Source organism: Erinaceus europaeus, chromosome 7 (assembly GCF_950295315.1).
Source record: "Erinaceus europaeus chromosome 7, mEriEur2.1, whole genome shotgun sequence".
Classification (NCBI taxonomy): Eukaryota; Metazoa; Chordata; class Mammalia; order Eulipotyphla; family Erinaceidae; genus Erinaceus; species Erinaceus europaeus.
The window spans coordinates 111911966-111923013 of record NC_080168.1 but is presented as its reverse complement, the minus strand read 5'-3'; positions in this window follow the sequence as shown (position 1 = coordinate 111923013).

The following is an 11048-nucleotide window of genomic DNA, read 5'->3' as shown; positions in this document are numbered from 1 at the left end:
GGGGCCTCGAACAGGGATCTCTATGCTGGTCCTAACACTTTGCGCCACATGCGCTTAACCTGCTGCGCTACTGGGTTAAGCGACTCCCTATTTTATTTATTTTAATGAGAGGGATACAGAGAGAGTTACACAGAGAGAGAAAGACCAGAGCACTTCTCATCTCTGGCTTATGGTGGTACTGGGAATTGAACCTGGGACCTTAGAGCCTCAGGCATGGAAATCTTTTTGCATAACCATTGTGCTGTCTTCCCAGCCCCAATATACTTTCTTTTTTAAAATATTTTATTTATTAATGAGAAGGATAGGAGAGTAAGATGGGGAGGGGGACAGACATCACTCTGGTACATATGTTGCCAGGGATCAAACTCAGGACCTCATGCTTGAGAGCCCTTTTATCCACTGTGCCATCTCCTGGACCACCTGATAACACTTTTTTTAAAAAAAAGATTTTATTTATTTACTAACAAGAAAGAGAAAGAACCAGCCATCACTCTGGTACATGTGCTGCCAGGGATCGAACTCACGACCTCAGGCTTGAGAGTCCAGCGCTTTATCCACTGCGCCGCCTCCCGGACCACTCACTTGATATATTTTCTGAAGTGTTTTCTTTTCCCCGCCAGAGTTACTGCTGGAGCCTCAATGCCGGTGCTACAAATTCACAGCTCCTGGTGGCCATTTTTCCTTTTTTTTTTTTTTTTTTTAATTTGATAGGACGGAGAGAAATTGGGAAGGAAGGGGAGATAGAAAGGGAGAGAAAGATAGACATCTACAGACCTGATTCACTGTTCATGAAGTGTCCTCCCTGCAGGTGGGGAGCGGGGGCTTGAACCTGGATCCTGACACATGGTGATATCACACATGGTGTGCTTAACCAGGTGCACCACTGACTGGCCCCCTTTCTTTCTTTCATTCATTCTTTTAAAAAATATTTTATTTATTTATTTATTTATGAGAAAGATAAGAGGAGAGAGAGAAAGAACCAGACATCACTCTGGTACATGTGCTGCCAGGGATTGAACTCAGGACCTCATGATTGAGAATCCAATGCTTTATCCATTGTGCCACCCCCTGGACCACCTGGCCCCCTTTCTAAGGTCTTTACATCTCCAAGTATCTATCTACAGGTTTTTTAACTTTTTTTTTATTTTTAAGTTATGGATTTATTGATTTTTTAAAAAAATATTTTATTTATTTATTAATGAGAAAGATAGGAGGAAAGAGAAAGAGCCAGATATTACTCTGGTACATGTGCTGCCAGGGATTGAACTTGGGATCTCCTGCTTGAGAGTCCAGTGCTTTATCCGCTGTGCCACCTCCTGGACCACATGGATTTATTTATTTTTGAGATAGATGCAGAGAGAGAAAGACACAGAAACACCAGAGCACTGTTCAGCTCTGGCTTCTGGTGGTACAGGGGACTGAATTTGGGACTTTGGAGCCTCAGGCATGAGAGTCTCTTTGCATAACCATTATGCTATCTACCCCCGACCTCTATGTACAGATATTTTATTTTAATTTTCAGTGTGTGTGTATGAGAAAGAGAGCGTGAGCAAGTGCGCACAAACAGAACACCATTTTATTAAATGTCTTGCTGGGGACTGAGCCTAGCACCGTACACATGCAAGGCACGTGCTCCACTTGCTGAACCACCTCCTCTGCCCCAAATGTCTTCCTCCTGCTCTCACAGGCAAATTCTCCGTGCACTGGCCATAGGACCCCTCGGTAGCCTTCACTGAGTCTCAGTATTTCCACTTCGATTTCCAATGTGTGGCTGAACATTCCTAAACCAGTCTGATTCTTCTCCCCTTTGCAGATAACTTGCTCTGTCTAAACAATAGAAAATGTTTCCCATTAGCCTTTGCGTTCAGGAGTTTCCTGCCTAGATGTATGATTTTTCCAGCACCTTCCTGTGCCTTTTCAGTCTGCAAGCTCAAGTCTTTCTCAAGTCAACAAAGTCTTCTGTTGTAGTCATTACCTTTCCTCCATTTTTTCTTTTCTTTCTTTTGGAATGAATATATTTGAATGCTACGCTCTTGGATCTGTTCTCCAAGTCTCAATTTCCTCATTATTTCCATCTCTTCATATTATTTGCCCTGTGCTTTGAAATATTTTTCCACTTCTTCTTCCAAGCCACTAATCTGAGTCTCAAGCAATGGCCAGATTTTTCCCTCTCTCAACAAATCCACTGATTTTTTTTTTTTTTTTTGTAATATGTATTTTTTAGTTCCAGAAAATATTTTTTGGTACAATACTTGAATTTCTTCTAAGCGCTAATACTTTCTTAAGTTGCTGTATAGTTCTTCAGTGGTGCCTGCATTGTTGGGGGGGGCAGGACGCCCAGTCACAGCATATGAGCTCACCCTTGTAGGGCCGAGGCCCTGAGTCATCTCTTCATGACCTCTGCTCAGGGGCTTTCCAGAGCTGGACTCCAGGCACCTACCTACTGGAGAAAAACAGGCCTTCCCTCCCTGCCTTTTCTTTCCAATCTAGAGTTCACGCTTTCACTAGTGCACCTTGTCTACTGGCCCCGCAGTAGTAAGCTAAGGAGAGGCTAGTATTTGAAGAGGGAGGTAGGCAAGGAAAGGTCCTTAGGACAGTGATTCTCAAACTTGAGTGTTGGTTAGGGGTAGTTGGGCTAGGTGGCTGAGCCCCATCCCAGGAGTTTCTGACTCATTCAGTCAGGGGGTGGGGGCAGTGGCCTAGCACTGCCCAGGAATGCTCTGTTAAAGCCACACTTGGAGAGCTCCTGCTGTAGGATGCACCAAACCAAGCCCTCCTCCTCCCCCTCCTCTTCCTTCTCCACATCTCCTCCCTCCTTCAGAACTATGCCTTTTAGGGACTGGATGGTGACACATCTGGTTGAGTACACACATCACCATGCACAAGGATCTGGGTTCAAGCCCCTGTTCCCCACATGCGGTGTGTGTGGGGTGTTTTCCATGAGTGGTGAAGCAGTGCTGCAAGTGTCTCTCTTTCTCTCTACCTCTCTATCTCCCCCTCTTCTCTCAATTTCTGTCTCTATTTAAAACTTTTGTAATTAGGTAATCACTGTCAGGAAAGTACAATCTCATTTTTTCCCCTTTTACTTTATTTATTATTGCACAGAGTCAGAGAGAAATTGAGAGGGGCAGGGGAAATAGAGAGGGAGACAGAGAGACATCTGCAGCCCTGCTTCACCACTCATGCATGAAGCTTCCCCCCTGCAAGTGGGACCAGGGGCTTGAACCCTGGTCCTTGTGCACTGTAATGTGTACATTTCAAAGTTGTGCCACCACCTGGTCCCCAATCTCTCTCTCTCTCTCTTTTTTACATTTGAGCTTATTTGTTTATTTTGCCTCTAGGGTTATTGCTGGGGCTCAGTGCCAACACTATGAATCCACTCTTCCTGGTGGCCACTTTCCCATTTTATTGAATAGGACAGAGAGAAACTGAGAGAGGAAGGAGAGATAGAGAGGGAGAGAGAAAGACAGATGCCTGCAGACCTGCTTCACAGCGTAGGAAGCATTGCTCCTGCAGGTGGGGAGCTAGGAGCTTGAACCCAGGTCCTTGTATGGGTCCTTGTGCTTAGTACTATGTGTGTTTAACTGATGCACCACCGCCTGCCCACCTTCATTATTTTTCTTTTCTTTAATTATTTTTCTTACATTCTTTTTAAATTTTTCTTTCTCTCTTTTTTATTTTTCCTTTTTCTTGTCCTTTTTGTTTATGTTATTGTTGTTGCTATTGCTGTCGTTGTTGTTGGATAGGACAGAGAGAAATGGAGAGAGGAAGGGAAGACAGAGAGGGAGAGAGAAAGACAGACACCTGCAGACCTGCTTCACCGCCTGTGAAGCGACTCCCCTGCAGGTGGGGAGCCGGGGACTCAAACTGGGATCCTGATGCCAGTTCTCGCGCTTTCCACCATGTGTGCTTAACCCGCTGCTTATTATTTTTCTTTTCTTCTCCTTCCGCTTCTTTTTAATTTTCATTATCTTTATTTATTGGATAGAGACAGCCAGAAATCTAGAGGGAAGGAGGAGATACAGTGGGAGAGAGACAGAGAGACACCTGCAGCACTGCACCATTTGTGAAGGTTTTCCCCTGCAGGTGGAGACTGGGGACTTGAGCCTGGGTCCTTGCGCATTGTAATGTGTGTGCTCAACCAGGTGCACCACCACTGGGCCCCTCTTCCTCTTCTCCTCTCCCTCCTCCTCCTTCTTCTTTTACTAGAGCACTGATCAGCTCTGGCTTATGGTGGTACATGGAATTGAACCTGGGACTTCAGAGCCTCAGACATCAGAGTCACTTTGCAAAACCGTTATGCTATCTACCCCCACTATTTATTTTTTTTAACCAGAGCACTGCTCAGCTCTGGCTTATCGTGATGCTGGGGACTGAACTTGGGACACTGGAGCCTCAGATAAGGAAGTCTTTTCCATATCAACTATGCCATCTCTCCGATTCAGTCTGTCCTCCTTCTGTGTTTGGTTCTTCAGCTTGTTCATAGCCTTGATGCTTTATACCACTGGGCTCCACCCTATCTCCCCTCCAGCTCTGAATCATGATTGAAGTATCATGGGCCAAGTCTCCCAGGGCAGGGGTCCTCCTCTGTGAAATCTCGGGACCCCTTGTGCCCATAATGTCCAGAGGGATGGGTGAGAAGCAACTGGAGTGGAAGTGGAGTCACACAGGAGTAAAACCCAGAGTAAAGCCCAGAGTAAAGCCAAGAGCACGAATGGGGTGAACTGTATCTCCAGGGTGCAGAAGAGAAAGTGGTTCGGGAGGTGGTGCGGTAGATGAAGCATTGAACTCTCAAGCATGAGGTCCTGAGTTCAATCCCTGGCAGCACATGTACCAGAGTGATGTCTGGTTCTTTCTCTCCTCTTGTCTTTCTCATTAATAAATAAAATATTTAAAAAAATAGCAGAAGAGAAATAGTCAGATGAGAACCTGAGGTACATAAGAGCCATTCCAAGTTTGTAGTCAAATTTTGGCCTCAATAGAGTTTACTTCTTTTCATTCACTTTCCTAAGAAGGCTCTGGGTAAGGGTAGATAGCATAATGGTTATGCAAGCAGACTGTCATGCCTGAGGCTCCAAATTCCCAGTTTCAATCCCCTGCACCACCATCAACCAGAGCTGAGTAGTGCTCTGGTAAAAAAAAAAAAGGCTCTTACCCTTGGTTTTGGACCTGCCACATCATAAGTGCCCCTCATGGACCAAGTGAGATGTCCATGGGGAGGGCACCAGCTTTGTCAAACATGTGACTCAGATTCTAGTCTCCACTGCAGCATAAGGGAGAAGCTACGGCAATGGAAGAAGCTTTGGCACTGGGTGTATCTGCCGCTCTCATTCTGAATTTCCCTCCGAACCTTTTTTTTTTTTTTTTTGCCTCCAGGGTTATCGCTGGGGCTCACTGCCTGCACTACGAATCCACTGCTCCTGGAGGCCTTTTTTCCCTTTTGTTGCTCTTGTTGTTTATCATTGTTGTTATTATTATTGTTGTCATTGTTGTTGGATAAGACAGAAATGGAGAGAGGAGGGGAAGACAAAGAGGGGGAGAGAAAGATAGACACCTGCAGACCTGCTTCACTCTTGTGAAGTGACTCCCTTGCAGGTGGGGAGCCGGGGGCTCGAACTGAGATCCTCAAGCCAGTCCTTGTACTTCAAGCCATGTGCACTTAACCTGTTGTGCTACCACCCGGCCCCCACATTTTTTTTAAGTATATTAAAGACATTTGCAAATACAGAAACTCTTTAAAATTAGGATTTGACATTCAAATTATTAATTCTAAATAATCTTATTATTTGTAAGAAATGAAAATACAGCAGGAATTGGAGGTAGCACAGTGGGTTAAGTGCATGTGGCACAAAGTGCAAAGATGGGCATAAGGATCCTGGTTCGAGCCCCCGGCTCCTCACCTGCAGAGGAGTCGCTTCACAAGTGGTGAAGCAGGTCTGCTTGTCTTTCTCTCCCCTTCTGTCTTCCCTTCCTCTCTCCATTTCTCTTTGTCCTGCCTAGCAACTACAACATCAATAACAAGAATAATAACTACAACAACAATAAAAAACAACAAGGGCAACAAAAGGGAAAATAAATGAATATAATTTTTTAAAAAAAATAAATGAAAATACAATTTATTTAATATTTTTATATTTTTTAATGTTTTCCTATTATCTTTATTTATTTATTGGATAGAGAGAAATTGAGAGAAAGGGAGGGGCAGAGAGGCAGAAAGACACCTGCAGCCCTGCTTCACCACTTGTGAAGCTTTCCTCCTGCAGCTGGGGACTGGGGCTTGAACCCAGATCCTTGAACACTATAACATGTGTGCTCCACCAGGTGCACCACCACCCGGCCCCTGAAAATACAATTTATAGCAAGGCTAGCAAACTCATAGGGGACTATTAATACTGCCTGAGTAGGAAAACTTATTTTTCTCCCAGATACTTAAGAGAATTGGGTCTGAGTGTTCTTTTGCTATGATTTGTTCAGTTTGCATTTGCCTCTTCAAATAACTTTGGATGACTTGAACATGACCACGTTATTGCTTTCACAAATGGCATTTTCAGAAACTGCAAATAACAAAGTCTGCTAGACCTTCCACTTGTCCTTAATAATTCATGGAGTTAAATGCCTTGCTACCAAAGTTTTTGAGAAGCAATACCAGGGCTGGAGAGACAGCATAATGATTCTGTAAAAGACGTTCATACCTGGGGCTCTGAGTTTCCAGCTTCTGGTTCCCTGAGATGGTCTGTGTGCCGGTATAAAGAGAGAGAGAGAGAGAGAGAGAGAGGGAGGGAGGGAGAGAAAACACAGATAGTAAATGGTAAATGGTGTTTTTATGTAAGACATTAGCAACAGAAGACAGAGCAGCGTTTTTGTCGCTGGAATGTCCGTTCTTTTGGCAGAGCCCTCCCTACCTTGCCTGTGTGCAATTTCACTGAGAGCTTTTTCATTCAGACACAGAGATGGAGAGGGGCCGGGTAGTGGCATACCCGGTTAAACTGACATAGTACTAAGCACAAGGACGCGGGCAGGGATCTGGGCTCCTGCTCCCCACCTGCAGGGAGGACGCTTCACAAGTGGTGAAGGTTTGTGGGTGTCTATTTTTCCCTCTCCCTCTCTAACTCCCCCTCCTCTCTCAGTTTCTCTCTGTCCTACCCAATAAGATGGAAAACGGCTGCCAAGAGCAGTGGATTCGTAGTGTAGGCACTGAGCCCCGGCGATAACCCTGGAGGCTAAAACGATGATGATGGCGAGACAGCCTGCACAGTGCTGGAGTGCCCTCAGTGCTGTGGTACTCCCACGTGAGGCACGAGTTCTACCTGGTAAGCTTTCTGGTGGGGGCTGTAGCTTGTTATATGTGATTTTATGTATTTTATCTTTTTGAGAGAGATACAGAGACTAGAGCACTGCTTAGCTCTGCTGGGGATTAAACCTGGGACCTTGGAGTCTCAGGTGTAAGAGTCTTGTCTAACTTTTTTTTTTAACCTTGGTTTCCATTGTTTCAATTATAGAAGGGGAGACATACCAGAAAGATGACAAAGCAGAGACAGAGCTCAACCAGAGAGTAAGATCCTGAGTGGGACTCCCAGCGTTGACTAGGCCATCGGAGCGATGCTCTGGTTCTGTGTGTATCTCGCTCCCTTATTAATAAATGAACACACTTTAAAAAAATAAAGAAATTATATTTACAGAAGTCAGAACTCCCACCTTCTGCACCCCAAAAACAATTCTGGTCCACACTCCCAGAGGGATAAACAATATGGAAGTTTCCAATGGAGGGAATGGGGCACAGAACTCTGGTGCTGGAAACTGTACGGAATTATATTCCTGTTATCTTACCGTAAGTTGACAGTAAATCACTAATAAAAAATTAAGAAAAAGATTGGCTTTATAATACTTTGAAGTCATGCCCTGATTTGTATAGCCGATTCTAAAGTTATTTTTACTTGAATTATTTATTATAAATAATATAATAAATATATGTACACTGTAAATATAAAAAAAAATCAGAATTTTTTTGTGGGGAGGGTGCAAATTGTTTAAGAAAGGCAAGTGGACAGGCTCTGGTCTCAGGGCATAATCAGTGCCTATTTTGTTTTTCACATCACTAAAAATAATTTTGGAGTGATTCTACTTTTTGGGAAAAGTTTTTTTTTTAATTATTCTTATTTTTAGCCTATTTATTTGTTTCCTTATTTACATGAGAAAGGAGAGAGACAGAAAGAGAGAGAACCAGAGCATTGCTCTGACATGCAATGCCAAGGATTGAACTTATGACCTCATGTTTGAAAATCATCCGGTGCTTTATCCTTTTTTTTTTTAACCAGAGCACTGCTCAGCTCTGGCTTATGGTAGCACAGGGGACTGAACCTGGGACTTTGGAGCTTCAGGCATGAGAGTCTCTTTGCATAACCATTATGCCATCTACCCCTGCCCTCAATGCTTTATTGACTATACCACTTCCCAGGTCACTTCGCCTTTATTATATTGGTCTCTATCTAAAAACATTTTTTTAAATATTTATTTTCCCTTTTGTTGCCCTTTTTATTATTGTTGTAGTTATTATTGTTGTTATTGATGTTGTCATTGTTGGATAAGACAGACAGAAATGGAGAGAGGAGGGGAAGACAGAGAGGGGGAAAGATAGACACCTGCAGACCTGCTTCACTGCTTGTGAAGTGACTCCCCTGCAGGTGGGGATCCAGGGGGTCGAACTGGAATCCTTATGCCGGGGTCCTTGTACTTTGCGCCATGTGCGCTTAACCCACTGCGCTACTGCCCGACTCCCTATCTAAAATAAATTCGCCAAGATGGGAGATAGTTTACCTGGTAGAGTGCATGCCTTGCTATGCATATAGCCTGGGTGATTCACTGACTCCACATGGAAGTCCTGTGGCACCTGGGAAAGCTCTAGTGCACTCCCCTCCCGTGTGTGTGTGTGTGTGTGTGTGTGTGTGTGTGTGTGTATGTCCTTACCTAAAATCAAATGAATGCAAAAGTCGGTCTAATCAACAAGAAAACAAATGACCCTATCTAAAAATGAGAGGACATGAACAGAATATTCACCACAGAAGAGATCTGAAGGCCGAGAAACATGAAAAAATGCTCCAAGTCATTGTCAGAGAAATGCAAATAAAGACAATGAGATATCACTTCACTCCTGTGAGAATGTCAGACATCAGAAAAAGTAGCAGCAACAAATGCTGGAGAGGGTGTGGGGGCAAAGGAACCCTCCTGCACTGCTGGTGGGAATGTAAATTGGTCCAACCCCTGTGGAGAACAGTCTGGAGAACTCTCAGAAGGCTAGAAATGGACCTATTCTATGATCCTGCAATTCCTCTCCTGGGGATATATCCTAAGGAAGCCAACACACCTATCTAAAAATATCTGTGTATACCTATGTTCATAGCAGCACAATTTGTAATAGCCAAAACCTGGAAGCAACCCAGGTGTCCAACAACAGATGAGTGGCTGAGCAAGTAGTTGTATAGACACACAATGGAATACCACTCAGCTATTTAAAATGGTGAATTTGGGAGTTGGGCGGTAGTGCAGTGGGTTAAGCATACGTGGCGCAAAATGCAAGGACTGGCGTAAGGATCTCGGTTCGAGCTCCTGGCTCCCCACCTGCAAGGGAGTGGCTTCACAAGTGGTGAAGCAGGTCTGCTGCCGGGATAGCCTGAGGGTACTTCTTCCCAAGCTAGTGCTCTCTGGGTTGGAGAGAACTCAACTGGAGCTGATCTAGGCTGCTGTGTGGGAGAGGGATCAGGAACTCGTGCTGCACCAACTTCCGCAGGAGATACACTCTGGAACTCTCGGAGCCGGAAAGCAATTTCCAAGTGTCTTTAATCAGAAGAGCAGCTGTTTTTATACTCTCCAAGTAGGGTGGAAACAGGATGTGATATAGAGAGGGTGGAGAGAAAAGTGACTGGTGAAAATCAGGGTGTGACAAAGAAGGGATCAGGGTGTGACAAGGAGGGGGTGGAGCAGGCGAGAATCCTATCACTGAACCACCAATGCCCTGGAGTGCTTTATGTAAAAGTGATTTATGTAAATAGACCAAAGCTTTGGATCAGTAAATCCCTATATAGGCATATGGTTAAGCAGAAGCCAGGGGGAGGTGGCATACTACCCAACAGTCTGCAGGTGTCTATCTTTCTCTCCCCCTCTCTGTCTCCCCTTCTCTCTCCATTTCTCTCTGTCCTATCCAACAATAATGACATCAATAACAACAACAGTAGCTATGACAATAAAACAACAAGGACAACAAAAGGGAATAAATAAATATTAAAATAAATAAAGTTTATTTTAAAAATGGTGAATTCACCGTTTTCGGCCCATCTTGGATGGAGCTTGAAGAAATCAGATTAAGTGAAATAAATCAGAAACAGAAGGATGAATATGGGGTGATCTCATTCACAGGCAGAAGACGAAAAACAAGATCAGAAGAACAAACACTGAGCAGAATTTGGACTGGAGCTGGTGTACTGCACCGACATAAAAGACTCTGGGCTGGGTGGGGGAGGGGAGTTCAGGTCCTGGAAAAGGATGGCAGAGGACCTAGTGGGAGTTGTATTGTTGTGTGGAAATCTGAGAAATGTTATGCATATATAGCACAAACTAATGTATTTACTGTCAACCATAAAACATTCCCAGGGGAGTCGGGCGGTAGCGCAGCGGGCTAAGCGCAGGTGGCACCAAGCGCAAGGACCGGCATAAGGATCCCAGTTCGAGCCCCCGGCTCCCCACCTGCAGGGGAGTCGCTTCACAGGCGGTGAAGCAGGTCTGCAGGTGTCTATCTTTCTCTCCCCCTCTGTCTTCCCCTCCTCTCTCCATTTCTCTCTGTCCTAGCCAACAACAACATCAGTAATAACTACAACAATAAAACAACAAGGACAAAAGGGAATAAATAAACAAATATAAAAAAAACATTAGTCCCCCAACAAAGAAATTTTTAAAAAAATCCCAGAGTGGTGAAATCACATTTGCTCAAAAAAATATTAATTTATATTCTCCATTATTTGGCAGAGAGGTAACAGACTTCAGAAGATAATACAACA